The sequence below is a fragment of the Apium graveolens genome, chromosome 10 (assembly GCF_009905375.1).
Source record: "Apium graveolens cultivar Ventura chromosome 10, ASM990537v1, whole genome shotgun sequence".
Classification (NCBI taxonomy): Eukaryota; Viridiplantae; Streptophyta; class Magnoliopsida; order Apiales; family Apiaceae; genus Apium; species Apium graveolens.
Window position 1 is genome coordinate 28567028 of NC_133656.1, and position 7880 is coordinate 28574907.

Genomic DNA, 7880 nt, shown 5'->3' on the forward strand with positions numbered 1-7880 from the left:
ACGTTAAGATAATAAGTTCACTAAGATAATAAGAACTCTTGCCAAGTTCATAGTCGGGCTACCTAACGTAGCACTGACAGTTAAAATGCTTATGGGAACCCTTATAAATATCGTGATAGAAGCGTAGTTCGTTATCGTAGATGGTAGCGGGACTCCGAACCCTGAGGTTGAGGAGCAACAGCGTGATGATGTTTTATTACTAATTGGAGATCGGATTGTGGATCCGATAGAGCGTCCTAACGCAGGACCGGATGATGTTGATATTGAGGATGTTGTCCTAGAAGGGATAGTTGCTGAGGAGGATCCCATGGAGGATCCTGACAAGAATGAATAAAGGACCACTGATGAATTGATGACCATGGTTAGGTCGACTACCTGATGTAGGATTAGTCGATCACTACCGGAGGTTCGTTCAAGTTTGTAAGGATAGTAGCCCCCTTTAACGCGGCTTACTCGTAAGACTGAGAAGTTTGAATGGACAGAGAAATGCGAGAACAACTTTCAAGAACTGAGGCAAAGGTTGGTGACGGCCCCTATGCTGGCGTTGCCGGATGGAAAAGGAGATTTTGTGAAGTATAGTGACGCTTCGCACAAGGGCTTAGGGTGCGTGCTTATGCAGCACGGTAAGGTAATCGCGTACGCGTCAAGACAATTAAGGGAATATAAAATTCGATATCCCCACCCATGAGCTTGGGCTCGTGGCAATAGTTTTTCCCTAAAGATTGGAGGCACTACTTGTATGGAGAGAAGTGCAAGATTTACACAAACCATAGGAGCTCTAGTACATTTTTACGTAGAAAGAGCTCAACATACGCCAGAGGAGGCGGTTAGAGCTAATCAAGAATTATGATTGGGAGATTCTTTATCATTCGGGGAAAGCTAATGTGGTGGCTGATGCCTTTAGTAAAAAGGAGAGACCCAAGATGATAATGTCTTTGGGATAGTTTATAAGAGATTTTGAGAAAATGGAAATAGAAGTGAAGGTAACCGGAGCCGGTACCGAAAAGCTGTTTGAGATTGTAATACAGACCGAATTTTTGGAAAAGAACATATTGTGGCAGAAAAAGTGATGAATGAAGGCAGAGAGTCAATGACTGGAGAAGAGATCCACACCGAGAAAGATGATAAGGGGATAGTGAGGTGTTCCTACAGAAATTGGGTTCCAAAAGTTCAAGAGCTTAAGGATGAGAACTTAGATGAGAGCCATAGTTTGAGGAATAAGATTTAGGGCAAACCCTGAATGTGATAGTCAGGGAGGTTTCCATCAAGAAAGAAAGAACCCATAACATAATAGAGTGGAAAACAAGGTTTTTAATGTATAAGATAACCCCGATTATGGGAGAAGGTTGAAACATTTCATACTAAGGAAACAGAAAGTCGAGTAAGGAAAGGAGACCCGAGATGGTACTCCTATACGACAATTTATGGACCAGTCTAGACAGAACTTAGACTATTATCCCCAACCACCACCCTGAGGAAACAATGCGGTGAGAAATTCTTTCAGGTTCTTTAAGTCGCTAAGCTCTCAGAGTTCCAAGGAACAAGCTGACCCAGTCGAGGCAAGAGCCTGGCTAAAGGAAATACAGGAATCATTTGAGATTCTAAATTATTGACGAATCACAAAAGACTATTTTTGTCACTTACCCTCCTAAGAGAGAGGCCACCCGCTGGTGAAAGGCCAAGGAAGGCACGGAGCAAGAGATTATAATAAACTGATTTAAGTTCAGACAATTATTTTCGGGAAAGTACTTCCTAAGGTTATGGAGGTAGTGTAAAAGCTTTGGAGCTAGAACAAAAATGGATGAGTATGATGAATTATGAATCTAAGTTGTAAAAGTTATCAAGATTCGTTCTGAGGACACAAATCCAGAATGACGGGATATTTGAAATCAATGCTTATGTTGTGTTGGTTCATGAAATAATGATAAGAGAAAGGAAAATAAAAAGAAACTGAAGTGGAAAGGAATATAAAGGCAATAGAGTTTGAGGAATGATAAGGAAGTTGGGTATGAGGAAACCCTAAAGACTCGTAGCAATAGAAATAGAAAAGTATGTAATCGTCAGGATGAGGGTGATTCACCATGAGTTAAATTGATGGTTGAAGGCATAAGAGATAAATATATTTTATCCCCTGTAAGTTGGGAGGATTTGAGGAAACCTTGAGATAGTTCGAAGGATAAATATTGAGGCGCGGATAGACTGAGGAGACAAGGAAGTAAGAAATTAGGAAAATTGGATGAAGGAAGTGACCTTCAAGAATGTGAAGTGTAAGACCGGTGGCTTGATACCCAGGAAGGGAGACGCCAGGTATGAAAGATATCCCAACATTGAGATGACTGTTGAGATAAACAACAAAAGTAAATAAGGATTTATTAAGAAGAAGTTCACGTTGAACACGACCAATATCTTCCAGATCATCCATGTGATCATTACCAAATCAGGAAAGAAAAGCGGATAACCATTTTTATCTTTTTGAGGCCATGTGGATTGACCTTAACTTGAATAAGGATGCTATTGTGAAATTCGGTATAGACTATCGAGGTGGAAATGATTGAATAAGATACCCTTATCAGGGATATATGACTTTATTTATCCATGGAAGGATGCTTGTACCTTTTTAAAGGTGGAATTAAGGATAGAACATCGGTATCTTAAAACGAATCCTAGGGGAATGCATAAAGGTTGGCATTTCACCCTTAATAGGGATAGTATGAGTTTTGACAGTATGAATTGGAAAGGATTAAGGTAATTATAACCTTTAAGGATCAGTGGAGAAATTTTTCAGAAGTATATAGACAATGGTTCTAGTATTAGTAAATGGTATTTTGATATGCCCTGTATATAGGGAATACAGGAGGAACGATTGAAGGATAACCTTAGAGGTTTTACAAGGAGAAAGGAAATATTCGAAATTCTCAAGAATAAAAATGTTGATAAAGGAAATATGACATAATTATAATGATGCCAAGTGGGGCACGTGTTAAACCACGAGAAAGTATGGATCGAACCAGTAAAGGTCGAAATTGTTCAGGGCAATTAGGACCTAAGATAAAAGATGTTCTAAGTATGATTGAGAGTCAGTCGTGACAGTGATTAACCTCTAAAGATTGAGGCAATAACTTATGGAAAAATGGTGATATTTTTTTTATTTACTCATCAGATATTAAAGAAAAGCATTTTCACATAAGCTGTGATTGAAATAAGGTAGAACATTTATTTGGAGGTGGTTAAAATGACATTGACTGTAAGGAAATTTTACTATCAGGAAAGGCCAAAGAGGTGGCCGACACTTTAAAGGTAAGAGGATAATTATAGGCGCTTGTGCCAAAGGAATATAGTGATGATGGTTAAAGCTATGAAGGTTGTATTATGGTTTGGAAGATTGACATTCCTTCTGATGACTGTGCAATACCCAACCGTAATAGTAGTTGGTAAAGGTTTAATTCATGTAATCGCCATGAGCGGGCTATCTATCTCAGGAGATACTATCTTGAGAATGAGCCTGGACCATGTTTCAAAAAAAAGGACTAAACAAACCTTTGAGTTAAGTCTTCTATTGAAGGCATATGATTAAGAATGGTATTAACCTGCTATCATTGCTTTCATTGAAACTCTTCTGCAATTTTATCTGCTTCACGTCATGAATGTACGTCAGGATCAGGAGTGTTCTTCATGAATCAAGAACGGTGATCATGTTACCTCCTTAGAAGAATTCTATATGATATGAATGGACTCCGTATGGTTAGCTATTAAAACTTCATGGAAAACGAATGACTACAGTAGGTCAACGGTGGGCCATAGTAATGCAGGAATGATTCTGAGAGTAATGAGCTGATTACTTACAACCGTGAGAGTTGTATTGGAATGGATGTTGAGAGTAAGTACCACTAATCGGGTCGTGGTGGTGTATAAGTTATCATTGATAGACTAATTAAGTCGATTATCTACCTATGATATATTTATTCCTTCTTATCGATAAAGAGTAGTATTACCCATACGAAGAAGGTTGCGGTATAGAAATGGATTCTAGTAACGATGAGGTCTAGAATGAGATCCCAGATTCGATTTTCGATATCGAGGGAGTTTCAAAGGTGATTGTGTATAAGCTCGAGGAAGAGCATGGGTCCATAGAATGATGGACGGAATGGCGAAAATATTTAGGCATGTGAAATGCGATGCTATAATACTTGATGTTGATATAAATATATATATGTTTTGTTCTCCTATGACAAACCTCTATAGTTCAGAGGTAGGTTCCAAGCCAAATATTTTGTGGCAGTATATTTTTATATATATACAATTCTCTTCAATTCGTTCTTTTCTCTCCTTTTCATTTCATGTAAGCTGAGAAGAACAACCCTTCCAGAAGGGGAGGTATTGCCGAATGACTATCTATCTGTGTGATAGAAGCCTAGTAGGATACCATCTATTGTTTAATTGCTTGTCAAGTACTAAAGGCTGGCCACCTTCTGTACTAACTATGCGATATAACAAGTGTTCATGATCATAGTGATCTCTCAATAAATTCTTTTACTTCTATATGAAGGATTAAGCTTTCGAAAATAGAAACAGCTGAAAAAGGAGTAATAAAGTTGTGGTAGTATTCGGAATGGAAACACATTCGTGATACTAAGGTTGGCATGGTTATTAAAAGGTTATAGAACGCTAATGAGCAAAAGTATAACCAGTATAATATTAGGAACGGAAGGTAGTAGCGATTACGAACTGGAAAAGAATGGGTATTGAGAAGCAAAAGCTCTAATGCTAAAAGCTATAATGAGAGTCTGTGCAATAGACTTGAAAGAAATTGGAATGATCACTTAACATGGATTGAGTTTTCTTACGACAATAGATCATATGTCAGTATTGAGATATCGCCTTATGAGATCCTTGAGGGAAGACAATGTCGATCTCTCTTTTGTTAGGATGAAGTTGTAGAGCGCAAGATGCTCGGACCAGCAGTGGTCCAAAGGACCAAGGATATGATAGATCTAATCAGAGGACGGCTGGTAGTAGCCCAAGATGGACATGATAAGTATGTTGATTTGACACGAAAGGAAAAAGAGTATGAAATAGGGGACCTAGTGTTGTTATAGGTATTCCCTTGAAAAGGAAGGATGAGGTTCGGAAAGAAAGGGAAGCTAAGTCCACCAATTGTTGGACCCTTGAATATATTAAGAAGTATTGGGAAGTTAGCATATGAGCTAGCCTTACCCCAGAACATGTAGCAGGTCGTAACGTGTCTCATGTATCAGTGTTAAGGAAGTGTAATTCAGATGCCAGATAAATAGGGGCATATGAGCGCATAGATATGCAACCCGACGTAACCTATATGGAGCAACCATGAAGGGTTGTAGGGTGAAAAGGGAACAAGTGCTTAGGAGAAGGGTTATCAAACTATTCAGAGTTTGATGGAAGAACCACAATGTGGGAAAATTTATTTGAGAGTTAGAAAGTGTAATGCTAAGAAAGTATCCCAATTCATTTTCTATCTGATTCCGGGACGGAATCCTTTTAAGGAGGGGAGACTGTAATAACCCCAATTTTTGGGAAATTTTGAAACCCTTATGAATAGTGTTTTTGCTGAATGAGAAAACTTTTCATGCCACACTATGTAAGGGTTCTGATATGGATATTCTGGGATATTATTAGTACTCTATGTAGTATATAAGTGTATGTAAAGATCGTCAGAATCCAATTCCGAACACTTTGGTTTTTCCCGGAAATACCCTAGATGCGGAAAGAATTGAGTATAAGGTAACAGGATAAAAAGGATTTAAATTAAAGGATTATAATAGAGGATCATAAAAAGGAATATAATGTACTGAGAAAGGTTAAGGGAACCTAAGTAATAAGATCCCGGGTATGATCCTTCAAACGATAAATGAAAACGAAAGTTAAGCGAACAGTATAACAGATCAGCGGTCATTAGACAAACAATTAGGAAGTTAATCAAAGGGATTAGAGAGGATGATGTCACCCAACCAATGAGAAGAGGACAAGGAGGGGAGGATGACATCATGAGGATGACACAAGCATGACATGGGAAGAAAGGAGATGTGGTGGCTTTTTAACCACACAAAATCAAGGACAACTAGGTAATTTACTAAAACAAACACAAAAATCAAACCAACCAAGCCAAGCAAATTATTTTTCATCAAAATCAAAAAGAAACCAAGGCATTGTTCTTCATGCTCTCGGCCAAAACAGAACTAGCACACTAAAACTGCTGTATCTCCTTCATTTCTCACTCAAATATTGTGTTCTATATATCATTGGAAAGGTATTGAGATGACCTACAACTCTTGTTCACAAGTCTCGTCCAAATAATCATGTTAAGACCCTCATGTTTACAGTTCTTTAAATCGGACTTTTAGAAACTTCAAAGCCTAACTTTGTGTTCTTGATTTCTTTGGAAAGATCAAGCTTGTAGGAGGCTACCTAAGGCTTCCTAGCAACTTAACACCTCCCAAGGAAGGTATAAACTTCAAACCCTATCCTTTGCTTTATTTGTTAGTAAGTTTAATGGTTGGTTTTGTGAAATGAGAAGCATGGATTGTGATTATTAGTAGTTTGGTTTGATTTGGAAGTGTTTTGGTAATTGAAGCTTGATTATAGTTCATAGGTCTTGATTGTGGTTGTTTGAGTTGAAAACCTTGGAGATTATGGACTGATGTGGTATGGTTTCGGTGAAGTTTTGTTGTATTGATGGTTATGAGTTGGTTGGTGGTTAATTGGAGTAGTTTAAACATTGGTAATCGCGTAAACATAGCCGTCGTAACGTCCGATTTTCTTTAGACTGTTTTTGTGCATAACATTAGGACCCGAGGACCCCCTGCTAGATTATGACCACTGCCATGTTTAGATAGCTCATGTTACGAGCTTCGTTTTGATATGTAGTTCGTTCGATTCCGATGCACGGTTTAGGAGAAACGACCGTTTTAAGTAACGGCATTTCGCGAACGAAACATTTCCCCTCGCCTTATTTTGAAACCTTGGTTAAGGACCTTAAATGACTAATTGGGGTAAGAAACATTTATGGTAAGTGTGTTAGGCAGTTGGTAAGACACTCGCGAAGGAATCGCTTTAAAACTGGTAAAGGTTAAATTATTAAAAATGGTGGAGCCGAGGGTACTCGAGTGACTTAAGCGAGTTAGTAAGCGCAAAACAAGCGTTAGAGTCTAAGTTAGTTAAAGTATAGATTTACAAGTGACTTTGGTTTAATTCCAACTTACTTGTTGCTTATAGGTTACCAGACTCGTCCAGAGCCATTCGTAACCCCCAAGTCGCTCAGGCAAGTTTTCTACCCGTTATACTGTTGTTGTGATGTATATATGTATATGCATTATCTTGTGATGGATGCATGTTGGTTAATTAGCAAATTTTGCGATATATTGAAGCATGCTGATATGGTATATATATGCATGCCTGTTTCGTATTCTTGTCATATATATCTGTTGGTTCAGTTGATAATACCTATGCTAGAGAATAGCGGTAATTTGCATATACCCTTAGTATAGGGACCCAAAGGTGAAAACATTTTCTAAAACCGGGAGTCGAGGATCCCGAGTAGATTTTATATATATATATTTATATATATATGGTTATAGTTTTCAAAACTATTAATCGAATAAGGTTTATTCGATAACTTTATTTTATTAATGAATATTATCTTGAATATTCATTCGAGGACTTATGACTCCTTTATATTATTTATTGAATATTACTTGGATATTCATTTGAGGATGTATGACTCCTTTATTTTATTTAATGAATACTATTTATAATATTCATTCGAGGTATTATGACTCAGCTTATTATTTAATGAATATTATTTCGAATATTCATTCGAGGGCTTATGACTCAGCTTATTTTATTTA